A 16,330-nucleotide genomic window follows, 5' to 3' on the forward strand; every position below is an offset into this window, starting at 1 on the left:
AAGAGACCTGAAATTTATTTAATCTTTGCTTCTTCTTTTTGTAAAAAAAAAATTTAATGTTTATTTATTTTTGAGAGAGACAGAGACAGAGTGCAAGTGGGGGAGGGGCAGAGAGAGAGGGAGACACAGAATCTGAAGCAGGCTCCAGGCTCTGAGCTGGAGCTCTCAGCACGGAGCCCAGGCTCTCAGCATGGAGCCCGATGTGGGGCTCGAACCCACAAACCATGAGACCATGACCTGAGCTGAAGTTGGACACTTAACCGACCTGGCCACCCAAGTACCCCTGATCTTTGCTTCTTAAAATCAGAACATCTCTGCAGCTCTAATGCATGTGCTCAGTTTCATAATACTGGATTGTTAACACTTCTAGTGAGCATCTTCTTATATTTTATGAATGACTTGAAGCTTCAACTCTGTGGTGTGTGTATATCATTGCAGTTCAGAGGGCAAGATCCTGAGTCCACCTCCTAGGTTTAAATTCTGCTGGACCTAAAGCTTTCTAGCTGTGAATTTGGGCAAGTTACTAATCTCTTCAAGTCATAGGCTTTTTTCATCTATAAAATATAAAATGATAGAAAGTAAAGGAAGGCAGCAAGATAGTCTCTTTCCTATTTCAAAAATTGTCATGTATCCAGTTTTACCAAAGGTTTATTTTCAAAGGTGCCAATGAAGATATAAAAAATAAAGCCATTCTTAAATTTATGATTGTAATGAATCATAATGAATCAGCATCACTACATACTATTAGTAATAACAATGCAAATAACAACAGCTTCATTTACTGAGTGTTATTCATGAGGCTGGCACTGTTTTAAGTACTTTAAATGAATTAACTAATCTGATACAACTACTCTTGAGGTAGATGCAATTATGATCCCTGTTTTATAAATGGTGAAGTTAAGGAGCAAAGCAGGCCTGTATGTATTAGCTTCCTGCACTTTGATCTCACCCACAGACTTTGATGTACATAGTGAGTGATTTAAGAGACCTGAAATTTATTTAATCTTTGCTTCTTCTTTTTGTAAAAAGAAATTTAATGTTTATTTATTTTTGAGAGAGACAGAGACAGAGTTTATTATTTTACATTTTGTATTGTGAAATAAAAATAGGAATATTGAAGAGGATATTATTGTTATATTAATACTATTGGTCAATCGATGACTAGATAGGTAGTTGGAGAAGGTGTGTGTGTGATTGGTGATAGTTACTGTGTTTCCTATTTCTTTTCTTAAATTTTTCTTAAATTTTAATGTTTATTTATCTTTGAGAGAGAGGGAGAGAGAGAGAGAGCATGAGAGGAGGAGAGGGGCAGAGAGAGGGAGGCACAGAATCTGAAGCAGGCTCCAGGCTCTGAGCTGTCTGTACAGAGCCCAATGCGAGGTTTGAATTCATGAACCATAAGATCATGACCTGAGCCGAAGTTGGATGCTTAACCGACTGAGCCACCCAGGTACCCCTGAGTGTTTCCTATTTCTTAAATTTAAACATAATTGAAAAGACTTTCATACAAATTGTAACTTAGAGGAGATTAAATTATACGTATGTAAAAACTTTAGCATTATTGCCCTATTGTATTATTATTATTATTATTATTATTACTCTTATAGGAAACATTGACACCATTTTTACAGCAGCATCCTTCTTTTTCTCCCCGGAATGTAACTATCTAAGCATGTGAATTGTCTGTATCGATCGAGCTTTGTGTAATAGGTAGGTCTGAGGCAATAAGCTTGCAATTTCTCTAAGGAAATGATACAAGGTTGTAGAAGAAATGTAGACGACACTCTCTAAATGTGTGAGGTTTTAAGCATTATCTTGGGCAGCCATGAAATAGATAATCATTCAATTCCATTCGCACTGTATATCCCCCAACCTCCTTTTGTACTCACCGTGTACTTAATCCCTCACACCCTCATGAAAGTAATGAAGAACAAGTATTTTTACTTCATCAGAGAAAACTCCACAAAACTCTTTCACCACTGGTCTCTGTTCATTGAATAAAATAAACACTAACTCTTTCCTTGAGTCATTGCTATAAGTTTTATCTCTTTGGACTTAGTACTTTAACTATCTATGCCTCAACAGCTACTTATGCATATGAGTTGTATACATCAAATCCAGATACTCATCAACCTAGAACTATTAAAATTAGGGAGAGAGTGCGTTTAACATTCAAACTCACATGATAATACTTCTGTGACCTATTTTTTCTCATTTTTAAGAATGCTAACATCATGTTACTGAATAGTTTATAGATACGCTCATTCAGCAAATGTTTTTGAAGTGTTTACTCTTCATGAAATACGATGATAGACTCTGTTGTTAGAAGGATGTCTAAGAAATGGTTCCTATCCTCAACTAACAACTAGAATGTAGTTTCATTGATGCCAATATTTTTAATCTAGATTAGAGAGAAATGACTATGTAAGTGCAGCTGGGTGAGGGAGAACTGTAAGGGTTAAATTGTACTGTAGGGCTAACGCTTAGCTTCAAAGATAACAACTTTGTTCTCACACTGAAGGTCAAAAGATAACAACCTTGCTTTTACTCTTGTAAATCATACTTCATACTCTTGTGAATCAGGCTTTACCAATGAAAGAAACAAAACCTCAAAAAAGAGCATCAGAGACAACGGCAAGGAGATCCACTGGTTGCAACTTAGCGGCAGAAAGTCTAAAATAATCACCTCATTCGATAACTGTTTCTGACTCATCTGGCAACTGTTTCTAACTCATCTGGGAACTGTTTCTCTGTTCTGTTCCCAGATAATGATAAAACGATGCGATCGGCTCTAAAAACTCTGTACCCCGGCTGTTCGAGGCCACACTCTTATCAAGAGTTTTGGTCCCGATCGGTCAGCCTTGCCTCTCATTGTAATAAACTTTGTTGCAACTGTCACTGGTGCCCATAGCATTCTGTTTCAGGAGTCGCGTGGATGCAAAAGAACCAAGAACAGGGACACAAGGGAAAGATTCACCAAATAGCAATATTTAAACTGCCTCTTCTGTGAAAATCGGCCAGGTAGACAAGGCAGAATAGAGTTGGGGGCATGGGATAGTCAATGGAAAGAAAATTATTCACAGAGGCAAATGCAAACACGGAGAGATAAGAGACAGATTGATTTGTTTGGGACACTGTCAATAGTTAAGTATGCTCAGTATGTTCCAAGTACACATTACAAGGGAAGAGACTGGGTTGAATAAAGATGGGGCTGAAGCAAAAATTAGGGGTTAGGTCATGGACCAGGCCTGACTTCAGCATTTGTGAAACATGAGGAAAGAATACAAATGAAGATTTACAGATCATATATTAAAAGGTTTACAAGTTGTAAGTCCTGCGTGAAGAGCTGACCCCGGTCAGGCCTTGCCTGGTCCCCGAAAACAGGTCACCATTGGGTAAGAGGTTCTAAAGTAAGAGCTGAAAAGCAGGGGATGCAGAAGCAAAGACTATAAGTAGGCATATCTCCTTGGCCCCAAAGACCGCCTTCCTGTGGGAAAGCCAGAGGAGAGTCACAGGATATCCTCTAAAGCTCACGGACATGGGCAGGGGTTCCCCTTGCTTGGGTCTAAGACTGGCAGCCTTATAAGCTATTCATAAGAGCTGGGACTTTTTTTGCAGCCTAAAGAGAGCCATCGAAGGCTTTTCAGTAGTGAATGTCTTAGATAGCCTATTTTTTTTTTTTTTTCATTTTTACTATTTGCATAGCTACAATTTAGTGAAGGGCTTAGGCAGGAAAGTTTTCTTTCACGGGCACTGAAGTAATGCTATATACATAGTGTAACCTTCTTTGAGAGAACCCATTTATTAAGTTGCTGCACAATACATATAATTAGACTTGGCAACTACATAATTAAAGTATACATTGCTATTTATCACATGTGATGCTTTATTATTTAAAAAACCCTCCACAACCATGCCAAGCCAGGGATTTAATCCTGATAATGTTCACTCAGGGCACTGAGAGTAATGGATTTTCCACAAAGGAGATTTGTAAATGTCCAGGCTGAGCCTCCTGGCCTCCTCAGGAGAGATGGGAGAAAGGAAGAAGGCAGAGTTTGGAAGATGCACACTTGGCAGCTGAATCTAAGTAGCCTGGTTTTCAAACAGCCTAACCCTATTTTTTCCTGCGTTTATTCCTTAAGTACACAGAGACTATTCACAAATCCTCTGGTAATTCTTTGCTCTAAAATTGCTCACCCACACACTGACTCACACTATTTATAAGAATGGTGTTGAAATAGAGTAGAGTTTAGATTTAAAGAAAAGTCAGACACTGTAATGGATGTGATGTGCCACCCAGGTCCCCGCCCCTCTCTTTGGAACAGAAACACTTATCTCTCCAAATGGTTGGTGGCTGAATCCTCTGGGAATTGTCCTTTTCAGAAGAGAACGACCTCTGCCAGGGTAACACTGCCTTCCCAGGGGCAGTCAACATACAGCTAGTTAATGTAAGTCCCCTTGGAAAAGTCCACCCTCCTTGCCTCAATGCTCTGCAAATATGCAGGGCCTTCTAGGCCACAGAGCTAACTAATGCTCACTCCCTCCCTTTGCTGGAACTTGCTGCCATCATTTCTCCACAGGTGTTGAGTCTAAGAATTCCCCATTAAATGCCCTGAGCATGAATTTCCATCTCCAAATCTCCTTTCTGTAGAACATAACCAGAAACATATACTGAATCCATTAGCTCTTAAAACTGTTATCTCAAAGGATGGGGGAAAAAAATCTCATTTTAATGATCCCATGTGGGGCGACTGAGCGGCTCAGTTGGTTAAGCATCTAACTCTTGATTTTGGCTCAGGTCACAATCTCAGGATCATGGGATCAAGTACTGGATCAATCTCTGTGCTGGGCGTGGAGCATGCTTGAGAGTCTCTCCCAGGCCTTCCCTTAGCCCCTCCCCCACTTTTGCACCCACGAGCACTCTCTGGGGGAGGGTGTAAGTAAAGGTCACATGTGAAGCCAATGCCCCACCTTTTCCTTACACTGTAATTCTGGAAAGAAATTATGTTAATATTATAAAGGTAAAATATTTTTTTTAAGATTTTTCCCTGATGCCACAAGTCAAAAAGAGGTGTTCTCCACCCCCTTTCATAGAACATGTCCTTGAGAAACCTAGTATTTGTAAATTCTTTCTGTGTCCATTTGATTTGTACATAAACATTTTTAAGGGATAAGTAAACTAGTCTTAGAGTCTAGGAAAGTTCTCCTTAAAGGCCTAGGGTCTCTCTCTCTCTTTGAAAAGTAAACGTAAGGGAAGCTGGAGCCCTTATCTTCTTGCCAACAGAATCTTAGCCTCGAGGCCTTCTCCAAGCTGTAACCACCTGCTTGTCAAAGAGATACAGAAATTTTATTACCTCTTCAGTTGAAAGCAGTTAGCTAGCCCAGATGGCTACCCCAATCAACCAGGTGAATTGGAGATGAACTGTGAAAGAATGTGCAGCCAGAAGTTCTGTCACGTCTTATTCCAAGAAGACAAATGAATCTTGAGAACACGTGCATAATGGATCATGTCTGTGTGGTAGCATAGCAAGGATGGGATTGTCCTGTCTTTATAATGTCATTAGCAGATTACCTGTGATGTACATCTCAGTCTGATTTGATTGTTTTCTTTCTCAGCCACAGTTGAGGAAAGGATTTTCTAGGCTAACAGGGGATTTTATTATTAAGTTTTCTTCAACATACTGAGCAGGTTCTGCTATAGGTAAAAATATAAAATAAAACTATGGTATCATCAGTGCTAACTGTGCTGATGCCTGTGGCTGTCCTGTCAGATAATCATTCCTGGGGTTATAGTTGTACTTACTACTAGATGAGTCTTCTGAGTGGAAGGAGAAAGTTGGCTGGACTCAAGTCTCTGGAATCCTCATTTGTCCAAAGGGGCTCTGGGCAAAAATCATATGTTATAAACACTACAGAGTTTGAAACCCCCACCCCATGTGGGCCCTGGATATTAATGTGCTGGCTCAGTACACATATGTTAAGAAGATTCTTCTCACCTGGAGCCGAATGGCCAGGTCCAAACCCAGTCTTCTTTGGCCCACATCCCCCAGGACAGTGGTTGTGAATCCTATGGGCAATGCCATTAATTCTTGGAAACTCTGACGACAGCTCTTAGCATCCTATTCAGAAAAGTACACATATATATTAAAGTCAAATTTTTGCATGCAAACTTAGGAAAGTTCTGAAATTCCTGGGCCTCTTCCCTCTGGTAATCATTAGAATTAAATATTCCCCAATACTGTATAATTTCTACCCGGTAGATATTCAGTAAATATTATCTGGGCAAATCCTAGTCTTCCTTGGAGAAATGACTGACGTCTGTGATTAAAATCACAAACTAAGGTGGTTTTTTTTTTTCTTGTTTTCCTATGAAGAACTGACTTACCAAAATAAAAGGGTCCTTCACTAACCTTGAATTTCAATTTCACTTCACTGTGCTTCTAGCAAGAGCCCTTTTTATATAGCATTATGCTAAATGGATGGACATAATGTAGTCAAGAACACAGACTCTGGATTCAGATGACTTGGGTTTCAAATATAAACCTCTGTGCCTCTGTTCCTCATAAAAAGAAGATAATAACAATATCTAGCTCATTTGTTTTTGGTGACAGTTTAACAAGATATTTCATGTACTATATTTGCTCAATGTTTGCCATAGTAAATGTCCAATAAATGCTAGCTGTAATGACTATGAGAAGAAAGTTTATGTTTACATGATGCTATTGAAAGATGCATCTGGAAATAATCCACTGTTGGCAAAGTTAAGTACAGACATTTATACTAGTCCTTGAAAACTAAATTTTTAAATAAAATATCTTAGAGACATATGCAGACCTTTTTTCTCTGATGCTACGTAATTAAAATTAGCGGATCAAGGAGAAGAGAAAAAACAGTAATGGTAGCCGGATTCACACAGATGGGTGAAATCAAATATGGGCTGAGAAACAACCCCACATTTGAAGTGTTAGCATTTGGAGTGAAATTTTACAAGTTTTAATAGGACACACACAAAATTATCTCCCTTTTAAATAGAGTACGTTTTCTACTTAAGATAGATCTATCACACTATGAGATAGATCACATTTTCCACATAAACTTAAATTTGATGAATGGGACAAGAAAAAAGAGCCTTGATAATAAAATTGTGAATGATGTTAGAAAATTTAAATAACGTAATTTGAGAGTGATTGGAGAACAAAGCTCATGTTGACACTTACTCTGCTCTGTCTTCCTCATCCCCTGAAAAAATGATTTAGATTATTGGTTTTTCTGGTGGAAAATTATGTTTTGTGAAAATGTAATCACTTCACATTTGAATAGCTATTATTTCTCTTTTAACACAATTCTACTGAATGTAAAAAATCCATATCACTCAGCCCACTATTTGTGAACTTCTTGAAAATGCATATAATGAATTGATACAGTCCCAGGTTTTTATTTTGACATTTAGTTAGGCAGCAAGAGAGCAAAAACTTATTTTTTCTACTTCATTTCCATTGCAGGTCCCAAAAGGGATGTACCAAATTGTCTTTCACTTGCAGAATATCCTACGGGGTTCATAGATACAAATCCTGCCCACCACTAATAATAATAACTTTTCACAGACAAAAGAGTCAAGGTCAATTTGCTACAGGAGAATCTCAATTTTGTACTTCTTTCTTCTGCTCCTGTAAATCCAGTCTTTTGAATTGACCGTCTGGAAGAGTCATTCTCTTTGTGCTTTTATTTGAGCTGAAGATGAAAGTTTAGCGACCTTGATTTCATGTAATGATGGAGGAGAGTAAACGATTTCCTTTCCTCAAAAGTATTGGCAACATCCACATAGCCACCATTTTGTGTTGTTGCTTTTATGGTTTTCACAGATTATTTGTAATTATTTCATATTAGTTGCATCTTACTCTGGATTCCTAATTCATCATCACGTAGCAAAGAATTGGCTTCGGCAAAGAGAAATCAGTCTGACCTTTGTCCTCAGCTTCTGGAAGGTAACTGATATCAGATATGACAGGAATGTCTTAGTTTAGTGTGGGGGCATCTCACACTAGATCTTTGAGTGGGGCTGGCCACATCCCATAATCATAGAATGGGTACTGACCAAGAAACACTGTCTGTGTGACTTAAGGTGGAGGCGTTGGGCCATGCAGTATCATTTGAGCTGGATGCTGAGATCAAGCATTTGGGCAATCAGTTGATCAATGATGCTTACCAAATAAGTCCCCCCAAAACTCTGGACACTGATGTTCAGATGAGCTTCCTGTGGCATTATTGCTTATATATCATCACAGATCAATGCCAGGAGGTTAACACATTCTAAAGACAACAAAAGCTTGTGTTTGTAACTTCTACAGACCCTGCTCTATGTATCTTTTCCTTTGGCTTATTTTGATACATTTCCTTGCCCTATAACAAACGATAACTACCAGGAAAACAGCTTTCGCCATCAGTTCTGTGAGACTGTCTAGTGAATTACTAAATGCAAGCTTAGTTCTGGAAACCCTGAATTTACAGTTGGTATCAGAAGCGAGGATAGTCTTGGGGACTAACTCCGAGAAGGCATTTGGTTATATGTATAGTAATATCCTTACTTATTTTTTCAGTTTTGAACATTTAGGTTGTTCCTAATTATCTGTTATTAGGCGTAATCCTGACATGAATCTTTCAGTACACATAATCTGTCTCTTCTTGGCTATAAATATGTATCCCTCTTATTTCTCCTGAAACTAATTCTCACATGAAAATTTCTCTTATTGTAACACCAAGTTTTCTCACAAACTTTCAGTTGTTTTTCTGTGACTTTTTTATCATGTGTTTTTATATATCTTTGGTCTGATTGAGTTGTTGTTTGCCCTTTTTTAAAAACTTTATTGAAATATGTTATAACCCATAAAGTTTGGGCATTTAAAATCTACATGCCAATGGTTTTTAGTATATTTACAGAGTTATGCTTTTGTATCAGAAGAGTTTCTAGTAATGTAAAATGGGGACAAAATTTCATCATTTAATTTGAATGAGTCTTAGATACCCAAAGCGGTAAAGTATAGCATTCACCCTTCTCTGGCCACGCAGCATTACGAAAGGTGTTTCTTCTATTCTTTTCATAAGTGCTTTGATTGTATTGAAGACTGTATCTCCTCTGCCTGGGATTTTTGGCTCCTATCTTATAATTACATCATCTAACTCATAGCTTTTTGACTCCCATTCTTATTGAGACCGTCTACAGCCTAGCAATGATCACTTTCCCTACGAAAAGGTACTGGAACTCATGAAGAATTGACTTATAAACAACTCTTGATAAACCTTTTATTTGAGATGTGTTTTTTGAGGCTTGCAACAACTGCCTGCTGGCTGTGCCCTACTCAGTAGTTCTTCCCAGACACCTATGGAGCATCTTCTCCAGGAGCCTATCTTTCCATTTTTCTAATTTGCATTTCCTTCTAGTTTGCTGAGAGGGTTGTCGTCGGTTGATGAAATTACAAACACCAAACCTTTAAGTTCCTTTGCCTACAGGTACTTTGATGGATTGCTCCAAGACGCAGAAGAAGAGCTACGGCACTATTAGAAATTGGTCTGGCATTGCAGCACGTTTCCTAAACTAGAAAAACGACACCATGGATTTTCTGAAATGCCCTCCAGTTTGTACTGTGTTTTCTAGAAGGTGATTCTTTTCTTTAAGAAATATTTTCTTCCTATGCAGTGGAAAAAGAACCAGCAATTTCTCATAAATATATCATAAGCTGCAATATAATTTATGGCAAAAGTTATTCCTTCCTTTAATCTCCACTGGCTCTATTCTGACCTAGACACTATTTCCAATCCTCTTAGTCACTGATTTAGACTTGTAGTTCCCTGAATTCAGTGTCTCTGTTCAAAATCATGCACACTGTTGCCATATCAAATTTTCATACCACTATTACCATGCTTTTCCTGACTCAAAAATCTTTATCGGCTCCCCATTTCCTTTAGGATAAAAGTAAAATAACTTAGGCAATACTTAATGGGAGAGTAATTTGTAGAGACACGAGTTTGGATCCCTACCTTGTTACTTTGCAATTTTGTGATTTAAAGACTATTGGAAGTCAGTTCCTTTGTTGATAAAGTTGACTATCCCTTCAAAGATACTGAGAAAGTTTATTTAGTATGCGCCCAGGTCCTGGGAACCAGTAGGTGCAAAAAAAATGTTGCCTGCATTTCCTTAGCTTTATTTTCTTTTTTTCTTTTTTTTTTTTTAATTTTTTTTAACGTTTATTTATTTTGAGACAGAGAGAGACAGAGCATGAACGGGGGAGGGGCAGAGAGAGAGGGAGACACAGAACCGGAAGCAGGCTCCAGGCTCTGAGCCATCAGCCCAGAGCCCGATGCAGGGCTCGAACTCACTGAACGTGAGATCGTGACCTGAGCTGAAGTCGGAAGCTTAACCGACTGAGCCACCCAGGCGCCCCTCCTTAGCTTTATTTTCAAGCCTTTCCTCTACCTTGCCTCATCTTCAAATATATATTTGTATATAATTTGCTGAAAAACCTACTGTGCCTTATGTATACTATCAATGTCTGTGACATACAAAAGTGTCCTCAAAGAGTTCAGTGTAAAGAACATAAGAACAGAGTAATGGAAACTTACATAAGGTGATGTGGATGGGTTTATGAAATATATAGCTGTTTGAGTCAACAAGGCTTGGTGATTAAGTGAAGGTATGAAGACAGATAAAGGAGACAACAGAGTAAAGGAAAATCCCAGGGTTTATAAAACAAATCAGTGGTTAGATGGCAACTTTTTTTTTTCATAGTATCTTCCTTTTTCTGTTACATGACCCTTTCCCTTGAATGGATTAGAAGTTTCTCAACCTCACAATGCCATGGTATAGAATTACTTAAATCAGCCAAAATGCTCTGGATATAAAACAGACACTCAATGAATGATTAATGGAGTAAATGTTTGTAGAGAAGAAGCAGTTTGGGGGTGACTGGAGTCTGCCAGGGATCAGTGACTTTCTTTGCTATTAACTAACCAATTCAATCACATTAAATGATGCCAAGACTTAAGTACTCACTTCTATCTATGGTGAACAGAGTTACTTTTAACAAACTTTGAAAGATTCACACGTTAAGAAAGAAAGAAAGAAAGAAAGAAGGAAAGAAGAAAGAAAGAAGAGAAGAAGAAGAAGAAGAAGAAGAAGAAGAAGAAGAAGAAGAAGAAGAAAGATTCACACATCTTATGTTACTCATTTTAATTTAATCTCCTGGAGTTCTTAAAAAGCAAAAAATGGCTGACTTGGGTATTTTTTATTTTTCTTAATAGTGGCAAACTGAAAAAACAATCATAATGTATGCAAGTATGAGGAAAAGAAAAATCCAAGAAACAGTTTATATAAAGGAAAGTCATATTCTAAGTTTACTAACATTGTTTAATAAACTGTAAATAAATGGCTGTTTAACAAAGCATTTTAATTCATATATATAAATGTATGCACATACCCACATAAAATAAATGCACATATATTACTGAACTTAGTGATTCGTTTTTACTTGTATATTAATACAGTATAGTATTTAAGCTGCTAATTAAGTTACAAAATTATGTGATTTATCTGAGGTTTGAAGGAGGTTTTTAAAAATCAAGTACTAGAATTATTTTATTTTCTGTAACATGTTACTCTAAGAGAAGCCAAAAGATTAGAAATATAGGTATATTAATTCTTTTTTTTTCAAGCATATGTACTTAAAAAATTTTAATTCCAGTGTAACTAATACACAGTTATATTAGCTTCAGGTGTGCAACACAGTGATTCAGCAGCTCCATATCTCACTCCGTGCTCATCAAAATAAATGTGCTCTTAATCCCCTTCACCTGTTTTACGCATTCTCCCACCTACCTCCCCTGTGTTAACCGTATTTGTTTTCTATAGTTAAGAGTCTGTTTCTTGGTTGTCTCTTTTTTTCCTTTGCTTCTTTGTTTTGTCTCTTAAATTCCATATGTGAGTGAAATCATATGGTATTTGTCTTTCTCCAGCGGACTTATTTTGCTTAGCATTATACTCTTTAGACCCATACACATTGTTCCAAATGGAAAGATTTCATTCTTTTTTTGTGGCTGGATGGGTATATTAATTATTGATAGAAATTTGTAACAGGCTTTTTAGAAAAATATGGAGCTGATGAAGGAGTTTAGAATAGCCTTTGGTTTCCATTCAGAGGCAGAATGTTGGGTAGAGATGAACATGGCAGTGACTAGGAGTGGTATTTCAGTCATCACAATAAACTTTACCTTCTGAAGGAACAGAAATACAATCTAATTACTGCTTATAGTGTGGGGTGATGGACATGCAAGCAGGTGATTCTAAGATGCGATCACGCTGATCCCAGGCCAACAGAAGACATCAGTCTCGCATGGAGTTCTTTTTTCTGCTGAGTCAAGACCTGGTCTCACCATTTTTCTCAACACTGTGGCGCAAGCTGTCATTCTGCATCATTTGGAGCTGGCATGTGAACTGAGGTTATATGCAATTAACAAGAGCTTCTGACTGTGTGAATGAAGGGAGTTGGGGAAGCATAGATCCTCTCTCTGATCTTACTGAAGCAACCTATTTCAAACCAAGAGATTTTGACAATGCTAGCTGAGTGAATAACAGAAGCCAGAGACACATATGACAGCATAAATGCAAGCACCTTGTGGACAATCCTCAGTAAATGGAGTAAATCCTTTTATAAATGCCAGTTTCCTGCTAAGCAAGTTGGGGCACAGATGGTTTCATGAGAAGTTACTCACTATATTTTCAGGGGGGCATCTATTATCTTACATTACCCAACATCCTCATTTTTTTTCCTCTGTCTCAGAAGCTATGCCAAGCCATTGGCAATGCTTTCCCTCCATTTAGCATTTCTGTCTTTGGCACACAGATTCCAAATTTCCTTCACAGATTTTCTTAACAGTACAGTATCTGGAATTCATTTTTGCAGATACATTAAAGAAAGGCAGATACCTCACTGAGTCAGGGCTGAGAGCGCCCACTGACTCCATTTCTTGTCTACTATGCAGTGACCCACAGGGCTCAGGACACATTGGAGCTCAAAGATGTCCCCAGAGAGGAGAGCTCCTGCCAGTGCGTAGGTGTCCTCCTCGCCCATATATTTATTGTCATAGGAAATACAGTTTTTCAACCACAAGAGTTTTTTTTGCAGTAATTGCCTCTTCCCTAGGCATAGTGCCAGGGAATGAAGAATTTAGGGGATTCTAGGAGTAAGAGGCAGAATTGTTAGGGCAATGACTCTAGGGTGTGAAGGAACAGAAGAGAATAGCACCTGGCTCTTACTAGGTTTCCCATGATTTTTATTGTATATGTGAATGAAAACATAGTTGCAGCCTGAACTCAAAAGTCTTGTCTTGGGGTACCTGGGAGGCTCAGTCAGCTAAAGTTCCAACTCTTGATTTTGGCCCAAGTCATGATCTCACTGCTCATGGGTTCAAGCCCTGCATTGGGCTCTGCTCTGCAGTGCGGAGCCTGATTAGGATTCTTTCTGCCTCCCTCTCTCTCTGCTCCTCCCACACATGGGCACTCTCTCTCTCTCTCTCTCTCTCTCTCTCTCTGTGTGTGTGTGTGTGTCTCTCTCTCACTCTCTCAAAATAAATAATAAATAAACTTAAAAAAAAAAAGTCTTGTCTTCCCTGATGGCTGGAAACCAGACCACCTCTCCAGTCCAGAGGATGCAGGAAAGGAGAAACTATATTTTGATGTTAATCTTAATATATAGAATTCTCTTAGTGGTGTAGTTGAAATTTGTCTTACTTTCTATTTTTAATATAGTAATACAAGGATTTTTTTTGTTTTAATTTTTAAAAGTGGGAAAATCATCTAATTTAGGTGTCTGCCAATGTTGTTTATAGTTCATTCTCAGTGGGATCATCTAGAGAGATTTTTCATGGTCCCATTCCTGGATCCCACCCGCTATGTATTCAGATTCATTAGATTATAATTGGGACAAGTGACCTGTATTCTTCAAATACTTACTAGTTAATTCTGATGTGCCTCTTTTAGCTCAACTTCCCATCGTATTCATCGGTATTTTAAAGACTTTGTTTGCCATCATGTGCTTGATTCTTAGGCCAGAAGGATTTACTCCTCTGCAAAATAATCTATTTTGTAAATCGAAATAATTGTTTTACTCCAGATAGTCAGCATGAATGCATGCTGGCAGAGGGCAAGAATATTTGTGAGTTAAACTGTTCCAACACAATATAAAATGTTAAACATGTTTGAAACATCATCTTTAGCAGAATTAAGGAGGATGTAGACTCCATCATGCAACAGGTGTTTCTGTCCATTTTACTGAGCACTCCTATACTAAATGTGAAAGTGGGCTCTTTACATTCATTTTTCAGGGACTTTTGTGGAACTAAATGAAGACCACACAAATGAAAACAGAGGCTATATATTCAGAGTTTGTTATTAGCAAGCCATGTTAAACTGCATTTGGCAGAAACTCAAAGATAAGCAGAGGAATGAAAAAGCTATTTTACATTTTTTTAAAAAGGGGGGGGGTTCTGTTATGCTCTGGAGGTCATTGGCCTGGGGGGAGCAGGAAGTGATTGTTTTAAGGAGTGTATTTGGCTTTCTGTGGTTGATCCTGAGTTGGAAACAGGGGCAAAAAATAGGAAAACTGGCAAGTCCTGATCATCCTGGGCTGGTTGCTACAGAGGTTGTTGGTCAGAGACCTAGTATCACAGGGGGTCTGGTCATTGTCCATTTGTATAGATAATCTTTCAATCTTTACCACTAACTGTTAGGTATGCTTTATGGCACAGAAACAGAGACATAGAAAAGTTAAATCACTTTCCCAAGTTTATAAGTTTAGGTAAACTAGAGGAGCTGAGATTTGAAATATGGTCTATCTGAATTAAAGTACTTGCTTTCACCCACTACCTTTACCTGTTTCACACTAAGAAATAATTAAGGTTTAAAAAATAATCATGCATTATATTTGTATCTATCTATGTCCAAGGATCTTGCTTTTGTTTTCATCTTTCAAAGCCCTGTGTTCATTCCAGTGTGTCTTATGGTTATGTAAGATCTCAAGTACAGGTCTCAAGTACAAAAAAATTCAAGATATGGAAAATGATAAATATCTTTAAAAGCTTATGCATTCAGAAAAGGACTTTTTAAAGATGTTTAAAAGTCCGTCTTTTTCAGAATTAAAAGTTTATTTTTAAAATCTTCTTAATTATGTGTTATTTTTTCTGGGATTCAGTTTGTCTAACTACAAAAAAGTCTGTATATTTTGAATAGGCAGGCAGTTTTCTCTTTGAAAGATTACACAGCACACCAGAGAGAAGTAGCCCTACTGGAAGGATTCAAAAGATCTAGAGTGAGGAAAAGACACCCTCCCCTTTTCTGCTACATATTCTCAGTGTCACCTTAGAAGACTCTTCATTTTTCTTTCTTTCGTAAACAGAAAAGAAAAATGCTTATAGTCACTCATAAAAGTGTCAATTTCCAAATATCATTTAATTGTTAGTTCCTAAAAGCAATCACAATTATTTTATAGAACTATCTGAATTCTGTCTATATTTGTAAATGTCAGTTTTTTTGTGGGCAAAGTAGAAATGCGAACAAAAGTAAGAAATTCTGGTTCAACTCATAAGCTCTTAATGATTTTGGCAACTCAAAACTATTATTCTGGTGATTGGAAATTTTCAGTCATTTAAAAATATTTATTCTTTTGGTAATGCTATAAACGAGATTTCAAGACCATAAACTATTAAGTAAATGAACATAATTCTAAATCAGACATATGCAATTGATTTTCTTTCACTTAGATGGGTATCCTTTTGTTAGGCTTATAAGGTAAAATGGACCATAGTACCTAAATACGTTGATATAAAAAAGAACTTCAAGAACATTATTTTTATTTCATGTATTTCTATGCTCTTATTGAAGAAATATAAGCCTTAGGTGAAATTATGTTTTTAAAATTATATTTTCCTGCAAAACGCTTATCAGTTTGAGGTACTTTTAGATGTTTGTCTTAGGCCCTACCCATGAAATAAATACTTCTCCTCATCTGACTATTAAAATTAATTTTATAACCTGTCAAAAGCTTATTTGGATCTGGAGAACAACTTTCATCAACTCCTCTAGTAGCAATGAGACGTTTTACTTGGAAGTATATAGTGGTGGTTAAATATCTAGTCTTTCTAATTTCAAACTCTCTCCATTTTAAAAAGAGAGTGAAAGAACAAAGTTCCACAATATTAAAATGAACTGAAATAAAATACTTAATTAGGATGTAAAATACATTATACTGTAAAGTTTTTTGAGCTGAAAAATGAGTAACTCACA

The 16,330-nt window shown here is 37.3% G+C and overlaps 1 long non-coding RNA gene across 1 annotated transcript in view; it reads right to left on the minus strand.

The window, feature by feature from the left end:
• The window catches only part of LOC125935499 (uncharacterized), a 120,976-nt gene that overhangs the window by 43,206 nt on the left and 61,440 nt on the right, over positions 1-16,330 (minus strand). The window contains exons 3-4 of the long non-coding RNA XR_007461698.1: positions 5,997-6,119; positions 5,804-5,882 (exon numbers count right to left, since the gene is read on the minus strand). This is a non-coding gene — a long non-coding RNA (uncharacterized LOC125935499). The remainder of the gene's footprint in view (positions 1-5,803; positions 5,883-5,996; positions 6,120-16,330) is intronic.

The sequence above is a fragment of the Panthera uncia genome, chromosome D1 (assembly GCF_023721935.1).
Source record: "Panthera uncia isolate 11264 chromosome D1, Puncia_PCG_1.0, whole genome shotgun sequence".
Lineage (NCBI taxonomy): Eukaryota > Metazoa > Chordata > Mammalia > Carnivora > Felidae > Panthera > Panthera uncia.